The 14,782-nt window shown below is 37.6% G+C and overlaps 1 pseudogene; it reads right to left on the reverse strand.

Annotated features, from left to right (window-relative positions):
* Positions 1 to 1,483: 1,483 nt before the first annotated feature.
* Positions 1,484 to 11,187, reverse strand: LOC131428589 (myogenesis-regulating glycosidase-like; annotated as a pseudogene).
* Positions 11,188 to 14,782: the final 3,595 nt, after the last annotated feature.

Raw genomic sequence — 14,782 nt, forward strand, 5'->3', positions numbered from 1 at the left:
TATATATATTTTGTTACTTAAAACTTACTAATTGAACTACAAAATGTGAAAATGTGATATTTTTTCGAGTGTGCGATCAATTTTGTGAGTAACTGTATGCTGGCATATTGATGCCAGCATATGTTATTTAGTTTTAGTTGCCGCCTAATCGATTTGTATTGCTTCTTTTCGACAAATGTTAACTGAGAAAAGCGAAAAATAAATGAAATGAAAAGACAGATATGTATTCTAGATTAAATCAGTTATAAATTTAGAACGGAAAAGCTAGCCTAGGCAGGCTCATATAAACATGATCAGAAGAAAGAATTGAATTCTATTGTACCTCCTACTTGACGGGGGTCGAACATTGAATTCAAGTGAAGTTCTTCTCTACAGTGAGCTACTGACACCCGTCCCTACTGTTATATTGGTGAGTAAGAGTTGTGAAGCAAACTCTTGTGTATTGCGTATTGATTTAGTAGATTTTTTGTGCATAGATTTAATATATTTAACTAACCATTTGGAGATTTTTCGGGTGGGACTTTCAACTGAAGAAATAGTTTTTCTCATTTCATTTCCAGGCTTGACAATTTTGCGCAAAAATTTAATTTTTGGTAAAGTTGGGTTGGATTCAGATTTATATCGATGTTTGGGTTGCAGTGTTTTAGAATAGTTTACAATGTCAAGGAGAGGATCGTCTCTTTGTTTTCTACATGGGTCGTTATCGATTTTACAGAATATCTGCGCATCATAATCTTCTTTGTCTGAAATAACCACTTTATTTTCCTAATCCTCCTTTATGTAGAACACAGGCTTTTCCCGCAATTCCCGATTCGCAATATGTATTCTACATAAAGACTGATAAGGGAAATAAAGTGATTATTTTGGTCAAAGGAGATTTTGATGCCCAGATAGATTTTTACTAAATCAATAAGCAATACTCAAGAGTTTGCTACACAACTCCGGAGCTCAGGTACTATCAAAGTTGATCATATAATTGGAGCAAAATATAATGAAAAGTGGACAATGATGGGAAACATTAGGCAAAATCAGCCCTTCTATTGGCTCCAAATGTTCTCTTAAAATCTATCAAGATTGCTTCTTTGCAAATCGGAGATAAAAATCATCAGTTTAGTGCAAAGCAAATTTACACCAAATGAGTGCAAATAAATCCCGCGTTTGAATGCTTCGCGTTCGAAAAAAACGCATCGAACAGTATTCAATATCGTAGAGAATTCCACAATTTGACCCTTGTGTTGTCCAGAAATGAATCCGGTACATTACTCACATGCATGTTTTTTGTTCATATTCAATTAAAAAAACAGTTTGTTGAAGAATCCCTTAAAAATATCTTTGAAAATATGAGTTATATGAGAAAGGTATCATAATGAATTGAAACAATTTTTTTATTTCAATCATCGAAAGACAAATAATGTTGACACTTACATGCTAGAACAGTATGTACAACATTTGCCTAAATAATAGTATAGTTCATCAACATTTACTAGCTCTTTTGAAATGACGTCTTTACAAAGTAAGGCAGGATATTTAGCGGGGCAGAGTAGTTTTTCAACCATCGGCCTCCCTCGTACACCGTGTTGTTGTTACCATCCCGCCAGCTTCCCCTTGGTAAATAGATGTCACGCGCGACCGCAAACTCGACTATAACCGGTGCAATCAGAATGTCTTCCCCGAGGAGATATTCTGGGGAAAAAAACGTTACAGCGAGACTGATCTAGTTCCATTTTCGAGGTAACTTACCATCGTAAATTTTTGAGGCATCTTCGTCTTCCGGATCTAGCCACCAAAGAGGTAGATTCACCGGAATACCTTCCTCCACCGCCAGTCGCATTCGCTGTAGAATGTAGTCGGAATAGTCCTCGTGTAATTGAACGAATTGTTTGGTTATTTCCACAGTCTGAAACGGTATAAAGTCAATTAAATCTAAAAAAATCAAATGCCCATGCGGGCACAGCAGCTGCTCACCTCCAGATCAATATCCCATGGCGTCTTGGAAAACTGCATACTAGGCATAAATGTGTTAACCTGCATCTACCGGATGAACAACTCCTTGGACAATGTACCCCAATACACGTTGCCACCAATCATATCGGGCAGCACGAATGGGTATCCGTTCAAGTTCATTTGCAGCAGAGTAGGAATCACCGACTTCAGCCCGTTGCGGATGCCCCAGTGGGTATCCAAATCAATCATCCGTACAAATACCGGTAGATCCTGTGTCAACCAGCCGGCTCGAATCTCTATCATCGAACCGAATGTGGCACACATTCTGACATAGCTGGTGGTCTGGCTGGACGGCAGCAATTCTTTGGGACCCTCGATATCCGGATCTTCCGGACCCCAACCTGTTTCACCGGCGTCAAACTTGAAACTGTCGATTCCTAGCTCCCTTAGTTCCTTCAATCGCTGGCTGAACCATTCAACGGCTGACGGGTTGTTGAAGTTGACGTACGATGCACTAGTACCCCAACTATTCCACCATGCGGTGGTGTACTCGATGTTGACGTCGTGTGATTTTATTAAATAGCTTAGAATAATAAAAAAAAAGAAAAATAAATAGTAATTACTATGAAGCGGCACATGTTTTTAGAACGTCTTATACTTAACATGTAAGTAAACAATGTTTCTAAAAACAAAATAATGCTAAGGTTTGAAAACTATCGTCTCTAAACGACAAAAGTTAAGCCAAGGAATGAAGTAACGAAAAGGAACCCCTAACAGACAAGAATCGAATCAGTAAACCATCTTCAATTCATGAAACCGCTCTTTATATGAGCTGCCCTAGAAATGTGGCGAAAACCTCATCTCAGAATATTCACGATCATCATTGTCTCTAAGAAATGATCTCGTCACATCAACAAGAAGAGCCATTTCACGGATTGAGAAAAGTTTACAAATTTTGATCTTGCCTTGGGGGTATGATTTTTTGTTTAGGTATTGATGAGAAAGCTTCGGAAACTATCATATCCTACCCATTCGACAGTGCTTCCGTGTACCATGGTTGGCAGTTTGTGTTCATGAACGGATGAATCCAAAGTGTCACTCGAAAGCCTATTTCTTTCATCTGCCTCGTAAGCTCCGTGACATTCGAAAACGTTATTGGATTGAAGACCAATGAACCGTAGCAGTTCTCCCAGTAGTCGTCGATGTCGAGTTGTGCATTTTTGAAACCGTATGAATTAATTTCTTTGGCAAAGTTCAATACCGTGTCTTGGTTGATAGGGCGGCCATATCGCGCCCAGGTTGACCAGATCGGATATCTAACCATGCGTTCATCCGGTATACCAGTCGGTTTGTTCAGCATTTTCTCAACTGCTTTCATATGTGCCTCTTTTGCATCCCTTGCCAGTCCAATGCGATAGTTGAAGACGAAACTACGGTCGTACGTGTAGTAAGGTAACTCTTTTTTAGCAGTCAAACTTAACGCGGTTGCATTCTGAGTAATAAACAGCGGAACTTCTTTCTCAACGTAGAAAAACACACCCACCGAGTTCAGCCAGTAGCGTTCTGAAACCGCCGCATTGTGCGAGGCTTTCGGTACATAGGCATAATTTTCCAAGCGGAGATTCTGCACCGGATAATACTGGTCCCCCTGTTCCGGACCGCCGTACCATTGGACCTCCCGTTCCTGAATAATCTCGTCGGTGTGGATCACATCGGATATGATTTGCCATTTCTGAAGGGTTCGCGTAATACTAATTAGAGAAAAATCGCTTGTGTCTTCGACTTTTCTGATTTCGATTTGCTGGCCGTGGCCCTCCAACCGAAGACCATCAGTGATCGCTTCCACCTTCGAATCATCGGTGAAGTCGTGGTCAAGCGTGATACGTTGTATTGTGGTGCCATCTGAAATTGGGAAGCAGAAAATACGATTTTTAGATTGATTATCACAGCTAGACATATAAAGACTGTTTTCTCAAACAAATTAAATTTGTTGTCCATTGCTTTTCAGTGTACGGACCAAAATTGTTAATTTTTTTTGTTACATTCGTGCACTTAATCCTAAAATCCAAACGCGGCCCATGAAAGAAAAGGAATGCATCTCTGAATTAACCGATGTTTTTAGGAGGCTTGTTTTTAGGGATTACTCTATTGTAGGAAATTGTTTTGACAGTGTAAAGTGACGTCTCTACTCAGTACTGTTTGGCCAATCATCATGAATAGATTAACTTCAGAATAAAACTTATATCGTGGGAATTTTTTTCAAACATCAGGTTAAATTATAACCGTTTGTAGTGCAAAATTCTCTTCAGATATGAGGCACATTTTCGGTTGAATGGATACGAAGCAAAATTGTCGTATTTGGAGCAAATATAATCAACATAAACAGCTAGGCAGGCTTAAAGTTATTGCTATTTGCAATACACTTATAATTAGCACCGAAGTGCTAAGTCCATCCTGACGTGCCGAACGAAGGTGCAGGTGGCACAGGTTGAACATAAACTGTTAAGCACTGACGAGTCTAAGATAAAACGTAAAGATAATGAAATTGTTTGTTGTTTTTACGTTTCGTCTTCGACTCATCAGTGCATCAGCAGATTATGTTGAACTGCTGATTCAAAACCCCCGGATCAACATAATCCGCTGAGCAGACGTAAAGGTAATGCTTTTTGCAAAACAGTTGTTTGCTCCGAAGCGCTATGTCTAACCTGACGTGCCGAAAGAACGAAACAAATTCGACGGCATACTGACCGCTAACAGCAGTTCAACATAATCTGCTGATGCACTGATGAGTCGAAGACGAAACGTAAAAACAAGAAATAAGTCATGTGCACTTTGCACAAACTGGCTACACACGAGGTACCAAACCCTCCAAATGACGAAAATATGTTAGCAGTCAGTATGCCGTCGAATTTGTTTCGTTCTTTCGGCACGTCAGGTTAGACATAGCGCTTTGGCGCAAACAAGTGTTTTGTAAAATTCATTAGCTTTACGTCTGCTCAGCGGATTATGTTGATCCGGGGGTTTTGCATGAGCAGTCATAATTTTCATAATCTTTGTTGCCAAATCTTCAATATATGAATATGGACGAAATGTGGTTTCAACAGGATGGTGCAACTTGTCATACTGCGGCCGAAACAATCGACTTATTGAAAGAACATTTCAACAACAACATTTTTTCGAGAAATAGACCGGTGCATTGGCCTTCACGTTTGTATTATTTGACACCACTCGATAATTTTTGTGGGGATGCGTCAAGTCATTGGTTTATGTGTATAAACCAGAAACGATTGATGCTTTTGAAACCAAACAAGCCCTTAAATGCTCGAAAAAGTGTACGAAAATTGGACCTCCAGAATGACCTTTGTATAAAATTGTCGTGGCGGAAATCATATTTAAATGTTAATTGCCAAGAAATTATCTACCAAAAAAATGTGCTTTATTTAAATCTCAAATCATGCGTATGCGTCAAGTCATTGGTTTATGTGTATAAACCAGAAACGATTGATGCTTTTGAAACCAAACAAGCCCTTAAATGCTCGAAAAAGTGTACGAAAATTGGACCTCCAGAATGACCTTTGTATAAAATAGTCGTGGCGGAAATCATATTGAAATGTTAATTACCAAGAAATTATCTACCAAAAAGCCCTTAACTTCAGAGGGGGTACCTCTGAAAAAATACCCTTTAGTAAGTAAACCATTCAAAAATATTGAAGCTATTTTGCGACAGAAACTATCAATCTTGGTAACTAAACGCACACAAACGATCGGCGAAGCTCGCACAAGAAATTTTTTGCACCACAAGACATAAGGAGTGTATCGAAAATAAGCTATCCACATACATTTGTGTTGTACGCATGTATTTGTGATGTTTTTTTTTATGCTCAGATCACAGCATGCTGTTCGTTTGACTGTCAGCTTTCGTTTGTTTACTTGTTTGTACGATTGAAATTCTGCGTTTTCAAAACGTCACGTATTGAAAAGGAAGTGAAAATTAAGGTTCTGGACACATGGCTAAGTGAGAAGGGTATTACTATGCGAAAATTGGCAAAACAGTTTGGAAATCATCATGCCAGTGTTAAAATCATTATTAATAAGTTTGAGGAACACTGTTCTTTGGATGAGCTATCAGGATGAGGCAGAAAAACCGGTTCTTCCAACCAGAAACTGGACCAGAAATGGGAATCTCTAATCATGAAGAACAAATCAATATCAATACGTGATTTGGTCAAAAATCAAACGAGTGTCGGAATCAGTGTCTCCAGAGGAGAATGCTGCCTTTATATAAGAAGTATAGTACACCTCCACTGTTTTGGCCGGATTTAGCGTCGGCTCACTATGCCAAAACCACTCTCAATTGGCTTGCGGAAAAGGGTATACATTTCGTTGAGAAAAATATCAATCCACCAAATTGCCCTCAGATTCGACCCATCGAACATTACTGGGCAATCGTGAAGTGGGTCTTCAAGAAGACTGGTAAGGCAGCTGGGAACATGCAGACGTTCAAGAAAATTTGGGCTCAAGCGTCCAAAAAATGCGATGCAACACTTGTCCGGAACTTGATGAAGAGCGTTCGATCAAAAGTTCGAAAATTCTTGAAGGAATAACTTAAATTTTATCCGCTTTTCGTTACGCTCAAGTTTAACATCGTACGATAAAGGATCAATTTTTAGTTTGAATAAAATATTTTTTTTATCATAATTTGAAAGAAAAATTTGTGGATAGCTTCTTTTTGATACACTCCTTATACCAAAGCCAACATGAAACAAATACCAGAGAAAAGAAAACAAGTTAATGTTGGCTGTTGCTGACAACGTCTATAGAAAGCGGTTGTTCAAATTCATGAAGAAAATCCTCAGCCAGTGTTTCATTACATCTGGTATTATCAATTTTCATGTTTTCTTCTTAATTTCAGCAGGAATATAAATGTTTTGGCACGATTTGGCATCTTGCCGGTATGTCTGACTTGTTTTTGGTTAGTTCAAAAACAACAGTGATTTTCTTTCTTAAATAAAATCAACCCTCCGAAAACGTCGGTAGGGCCGTTCATTTTTTCAATATGGCGGCTCTGAAACAGTTCGATTTTTTTGCAGGTGTTATAATTTCTTGGAAACCAATCATCGGAAAGCAAAAAGGAAAACAGTTTCATATTCTGTATCGAATTGACTATGGTTGGAAATGAAAAATTTCCACCGAGAAAAAAAACAAAATGGCAGTAATTTATCGTTTTGGACCCATTTTTTGCACTTTTAAATGTTAATAACATTTCTAAATACAAAGAATATTTTTGATTGTAGTTCCTACCGGATCAAGGTCATTTCGCCGAAAGCCATTTCGCCGAAAGCCGTTTCACCGAAAGGGTCATTTCGCCGAATGGGCGAATGTCATTTCGCCGAATGAGCGAATGTCATTTCGCCGAATGGGCGAATGTCATTTCGCCGAATGGGCGAATGTCATTTCGCCGAATGGGCGAATGTCATTTCGCCGAATGGGCGAATGTCATTTCGCCGAATGGGCGAATGTCATTTCGCCGAATGGGCCACTTCGCCGATTCCTGCGATTGTCTTAATATTATAATTGGAATTGATTTAATATAAACACAAATGAATGATAAAAAGTTCACGCCCGTTTTGTTGACCTACAGTTGTACTTCTTGAAAAAAGGTTGATTCATGAACCTCAGAACGAAGTTCCCAAGGAAACTTGTTAACTATTAGCCACTAAGCATCGAAGCAATTGCATAAGTGTATCTACCAAGCAAATGTATGTGGTATTTTCCGTTTGCTAAGTGAAAAAATATCTAATGCGGCTTCGCCAGATCGATTTGATTCGTGTGCTGTCCGACCTCGCTACCGCTCGCACGGGCCTAACTAAAGCAAATAAACCTAGCTTTACCTAGAATGGGTAAACGAGGCGGTTACAAGTTTTTTATGCAAGAGGCGGCCAACTCAGACGGTGTCGCCTCGGCGGCTTTATGCCACCGAGACATCCTGGCTTCGGTTATGTGGCAGCGCCACATCAGTTGTACAGGAGGCATAATAACACAAAAAATAGTAATATTATGTATTCGAAATTACTCTTTCAGTGAAATATCCCTTTTGGCCAAATGACTACCACTACAACTACTTTTTAACTTATCACTTAATAAATGTACTTTTCCTAAAGCATGGAAATCTTTTTTTCTTGTACCTGTATTGAAATCTGGTTCAAAATCTAACATTCGGAACTATCGTGGAATAGCCATTATCTCTTGCATTCCAAAATTATTTGAAAAAATTGTAAACGAAAAACTTTTTCAACAACTGAAGAATGTAATAACTAGCAAGCAGCATGGCTTTTTCAAAAGCAGCAAGGCTTTTTCAAAAACCGTTGACATATTTTTAGGAAATCAAATAGTAGAAAAAAGTGAAATTGTACGAGATTTAGGTGTAATCTTGGACTTCAAACTAACATTTGTGGAACATTACAACACAATAATCGAGAAAGCAAACAGTATGCTGGGCTTTACCAAACGTTTCAGTCATAATTTCCAAGACCCTCATACTATAAAATTGCTATATAGTACATATGTCAGACCCATTTTGGAATATTGCAGCCTAGTATCATAAATCAAATAAACATAGATTTCCCAGTGTAATACTAATGTAGTTGAGCAACCCGTGACAGCAAAAGCACCGTCTGGTGGAGAATGGGTGCGTAAATGCTCCTAAAATGCATGCATAAAATTGCCTGCGCATTTAACAAAACCGCAGTAGCTAATGGAAAAAAGTACACCCGTTTCTCACTAGAGGTGCTGTTAGTGTCACCGTACAGTCGGAAATCTATGTTTATTTGATTTATGCTAGTATGGAATCCATATAACATTATTCACGAAGAACGCATTGAATCGACACAAAAACAATTTCTTTTATATGCACTTCGTGAATTAAACTGGACAGCATTTCCTCTACCATCGTATGAAGCACGCTGCAAGCTCATTAATAAACATACACTTAAAGAACGCCGCAACTTTGCAATGCTTTATTTTATCAGCGACATTATTTCTCAAAGCATTCAATCAGCTCCATTATTATCGCAATTAAATTTTTATACACATAGCCGTCAACTACGTTCCAGGAAATTATATTTAGAGAAACATACTCGAACAAATTAAGCAAAATACAGTCCAGTCAATCGAATAATGCACCATTACAATCAATACTGCGAACATCTTGACCTTACTATGTCAAAAAATCAAATATAATCTCAGCTTGTCGTAGAAATAATGCGTAGTATGTAAGTGAACATTGTAAACAATTTATATGTAGTCTACATTGGCTTGACGAAATAAATAAATAAAGTAAATAAATCGAAGTCGGTTTTATGGTTACAATCTTCGGTCCAGGAAAGCCGACTTTAATTTGTTTGGTCGTCTACTGATAATGGAACGATTGTTTCGCCGCTTTCAGTGACGGTATAAATATATAAAAAATCTTCTTTCTGTAATTCAATATGAGACCAGCCAGAAAATTTTCACAGGAGCCAAGAGCTATTCGTGTGTGGTGCGAATGGCTGTTCAACACCGACTGAACCGTTCGAGATCGTCTTATTGTTCACATACTATATTTTTCTTTGCTTCTGTAGTCCTATCCAAGAAAGCAATGGATATGATTCTATTTTTTATGTAACATTTATAAAAGCTTTCTAGCTGGGTAAAACTTACAGCAAAATTTTACCCTATGGGAAAGTGAAAGGTTTTTGTTTGTGAGCATTAGATAATTTAATTTTAATTCTAGTTCATTAGGACACCTATTGAAAGAATTTCAAGCAAAAAATACACAAATGTATAACAAACATTTTTTGCTTCAGACCATCGCCAATATGCTAACGTTGTCTAGGTCCAAAACTCAATTCCAGTGGTCCAGGGTTCAGTTCCAGAGTCCAGATTCAACGTTCAATTTCAGATTTAGAATTCATTTCTAGTATTCATGTCCGGAATCCTGCTTCAAAACTCGGTTCTAGGTCTAGATTTTTGTTTCAAAATTCAGGTTCAGAATCTTGGACCAAAACAGCGATGTTTGTTCTATGAAAATAGGCAAATCGGCATTTTACGTAAATGTAATTCGTATGGTGTGCAGCTCTGCGTTCGAGTGATGGATGTTTTATTCGTGTGATCATCATGCAGCTATGTCTCTGGCGTTACTCACCCACCTTTTTTCTAACGAGTTCGATTAAATACTAATAATTTCGAGCAGAGAATAAATATTTTTGATAAAATAAGGGGCTGTCACAAATCAAATCAATATTTACGACTGTCGCCCTCCAAGCTTGGGTTTGTTAACTACACTGAGTGGTTTGTTTTCATATGGGGGGAATAGGGTCTTAAAAATCAACTGGCCGAAGTATCCAACTTGTCTCTGCCTTGGCAAAGAACAACATAAAATATGTTTGGAGAAACCATTCAGAATTTTTCTCGCTAAGGGTGACTTGATTAATAGGATGATGCTTTATAATATTCATAATAGACAGGAAATGAACCTCACTAAAATATCTGCCAAACTTCAGAATTTTTATAAACTTAGACTCAAATGATAGGCACTACTGCTGCATAAATTTTTTTCAAAATTTTATATGGCTCTAGCTTCCGATTCCGGAATTACGAATTAATGAAACTGCTAATTCGAATATGAATTACAAATTGAAACAGTTCTGAGTCCAATTAAGAAAACTGTTTTACACTTTTGAATACTCGCTCTAAATGTCGATTTGATGTTGATTTTAACCGTTATTTCCAGTTCTTCCCTAACCGGAATCCGGGAACCGATATCAGGAACCAGAACAAATTGGCTCAGGTGGCATGTTTGGCTAACTATTTGAAGCTTTGTGACCGAAAGTCGGATCCGGATAATATTCAATAACAACGTGTGAGCGTGTGTCTTTTGATAACTAACTACGGCACTCACAAAGATAAATTGTTTTTGACTTTCAATAGTGAATATTTATAATTAATGATTGGTAACTAACTAAACTCACTACCTTGTTCAATGGATAATTTAGCGCACTTACTTCTGACTAAACTGATCATGTACCGATGACCAGGCTGCTCCTCCAGTTGGATAACCAAATCACTGTTGCTGAACTTGTAGCTCCTCACAACTTCTTCGTCGTCACCCAAAGTGAGCACCAAAACTGTAGTAAGTATAGCGGCGACCACGACAACTGCCAGCACCGAGTAGATTAAACATTTTCGCGTCACTTTTAGTGCCATCGCCTTATCACATCAATGGCTCGTTGGCTGCAGGTGAAACAGAACACACATATAATAACCGAATTTTAGAATGCAGTTAGTTTTATTTATGTCGTTCAAAAGTGTATTGTGAGGAGAGATTTATCTGGGCCTGACTAAAAAAACTTCAAAAGAAATCCGCGTTAATTGGTTTTGGCACTAAAAAGGTTTTCACCTGAATTTGCCATGAATTTGCTCTCGTTCAAACGAGAAAAATTCTTGCATTTTTTTAAATATATGACATTCGTGAATAGTTGCCTCGAATGAGAATTTCGTTTATTCTATCGCGTATTTGTCAATATTCTCGGTTGAATTTTTAGAAGGCCGTAAAAACAAGTGACAGTCTTTGTTTACTATCTCTTCTAGCAATTATCAAGAGGTTTCCACGTTTATCACTAAAATCTTTTCAAAAAATGATACCCGAACTTTCAAACAGAACTCCAAGAAAATTTTTTTTTTTTTTTATATCGTTTATTTATACCCGGCTTTAACAAAAAAAATTTTTTTTTTATAATCACATCACAATAATCGAAAGAGAAAGTAAACAAAGAGAAACTGTCACTCGCACTTACTTACGGCCTTCTGAAAAATCAACCGAGATGTCTAGGTTAATTTACACTGTAAAATCAATTATGCAAATGGAAAGGAAAAGCTCGAATCTTGACCTTTCCCAATCACGCTGCTTAAGTTCACAACAGTCTCCATTTGAACCGATGAACCGATGTCCGAGAACAATACCGTTATCTGAAGTGCGAGGTTATCGAGTTCCTCCGTATTTCTATTTTCGGAACAGATTACTCTCTGGGGAAAAGTGTTTGTTTTTAAAAATAGCACTTCAATTCAAATAAATAAATGCTTTTTTCCGCGCGGCGTCGTACACAGCAGGCGTGTGAATCGCCGGCGGTCGGAGGAAAATGTCCATGGCAATTAGAAAGCAAAACATGAAACTTGAACGGTCGGTTCCGGTGACCGGTAAACGTCTCCTGTATGTCCTGTGATTGAGTTGATTGTTCGCGGGTAGCACACGTGACCTTAAAATAGCGATTTTGTTACCGTTTCGATTCGGAACTCACCGGGGTCGGTCGAAAAATGAAGACTGAATGAGCCTATAATTGATTGGTCGAATGGTTTAATACGGTGTTGGTTATGTAATGGTAAGATTTCATGACATCTTTGCCGGTGACGTATAAATTCCAAATGATAGAGGCGGCGAGATGGATCAACTATGGTCTTAGTCTGTCGATAAGACAACACAAACAAAAAAAAGATGGAGGAACGATTGTATTCCACCAAGAGATAATAGATGTGGGATTTCACATCGGCTGTTTATTTTTACTTTAAGATTGCAATGACAAGATGAAAAGGATTGCCATACAATTTAAGATTGATTGATTCTATAGGGGAGACCGGGGCTTGTTGACCGCGTTTAGCTTTCGGAATTTTTGTTCTCTTCCTGATTTGACTTTTTAATAAACGGTTTGCGGTTTTTCATTACTAAATAAAATCTGTGTACCATCTGTGTTGAATACTATCGACCATAATCTGTGAAAATCTGTGAAAAACATTTTGAAAATCTGCCAATCTCAAGAAATATTCATAAAAGTCTGTAGAAACATGTGAATCTTGATGAAATCTGTGTTCTGTGACACAGAATGTGTGTGGCAAAGTAGAGAAAAAAAATCTGTGGTTTTAAAGTAAAGTCTGTGAATATGGTAACTCTGTTCATGAATATTGAAGTGCACATTGCTCTACATTGAATATACTTTTTATAATTATTTCATTTTGTAGAGTTTAGAATAAGGTGTAAATATATTCGCGTTACACATATTACTTTACGACAATAAAAATTCACTCTACAACGCCAAAAAAAATGAAGAAACGTGTTCCTGTTCAAACGACAACACAAAAATACCTGAAATTACGTCGGTACAAGGGTGACCTAATACACCACCGAAATCATTATAAATGTCATCACTGCGCATAATTGTCTGTTCATAATTGGCACACTGCCAATCTGCCCTTTCGGTCAACCTGCCCCGGTCTCTCCTACTGACAAATTTGTTTATTTCAAGCCACTCTTAATCTAGGCGCTAAACATAAAAGGCTGATTAATTTGACAATATCTTTGAGTTCCAATAAAAGCATTGGTTATTCCGACGTTGTAAAAACAACGGTGGCACCTGTATGACCGGGACAGAAACTTATGTTGAATGTTTTTTCAAACAAATTGATGACAAGTTTGTATCATTTGAAACGGAATATATCTACATGTTGCGAATGGTTCGAAAGTCAGAATATTACGTTGAAAGCAAGGCTCTCAGGGAGGCCGAAACATTTAAGGAGGTAGTACCATATGAAAGCCATCATTTAATGAAAGTCATAAAATTTCCATTCGTTTGATGATTAAATACGAGGCAAAAACAAGTATGAATATCAGCATACCAGGAGTAATAAACGAAAAACTATTTAGCGAACGTTGTTTATAAGCGCAATATTTCAATGTTTAAAACGATATAAGAATAAAAGGCGGATGGGTAATGTCAGAGACACAACTGGATGATGTGAATATGAATAAAACTGCTAAGTTTCAATCACACTTCCAAATATCGATGATCATTCGTGCTAGTTGATTGTGTGAATATTGCAACTTTTGTTGCTTCGCTTCCAACATTGTAACGGTTCATTTATACTAAAGTACAACTAACTGACGACAAAACATATTGTACCATACAATAGAATAACTAAAATGAGTAAAAAATACAACAAATAATTTTTTTTCTAGATTTGTACACTCAGTGAAGGTAAACTTCGCATAATTTTTTTGGGAATATTTTATTGATACGGAATTATTAAGATGTTTACATCCGTTAAGTGATTTTGTGCCATCATTTATTTATTTACGCAAGAGATTAAATTTTGAACCAGGATTCAGAAGCTGGAACTGATTTCAAGAACCATGTTCGGACCTAGGACAGGCTCAGGATTCTAGAATTCTGAAACTGAGCTCATATTCCGAATCCAATTTCCCAGTTCCGAAATTAATTTTAGAACTCTACTTCCAGCATCCGAGTTTAGTTTCAGCATACAGTGGGTCTGAATTCTGTTCTTGAATTCTGGAAATAAACACTGGAACTGAATTTAGGAATTAAGTTTTGAAACTGAATTCAGGAATAAAATTTTGAAACAAAATTCAGGAATTTAAGGGGTCACATAAATTGTGTGAACTTTGCGTCTGCTTAGCGATTCAAATTGAACTGTTAGGCGGGGATGACGATTCATATTGAACTGCTTTAAGCCGAATATTGAGCCGAAGGCCAAACGCAAAGAAATCGAAACGAAATACGTACAGGATCTTTTGCCGGGATATTTCCCAGAAACGCCGGGTAATTTAGCTAATAAACAAGCTGTAACTTCTACACAATAGTTTTAGAAACGACCAAATTTTGATTATGATCACCCATTGATTGACCGACCGACAGTCACGCATATTTTGAATGTTTGCAGACAATTGAAAACCGATTACACAATATTACAGTCACAGTGCATAAGTTTGTACACAGAAACTGGCTAATCTAAT

Source organism: Malaya genurostris, chromosome 2, assembly GCF_030247185.1.
Source record: "Malaya genurostris strain Urasoe2022 chromosome 2, Malgen_1.1, whole genome shotgun sequence".
NCBI lineage: Eukaryota > Metazoa > Arthropoda > Insecta > Diptera > Culicidae > Malaya > Malaya genurostris.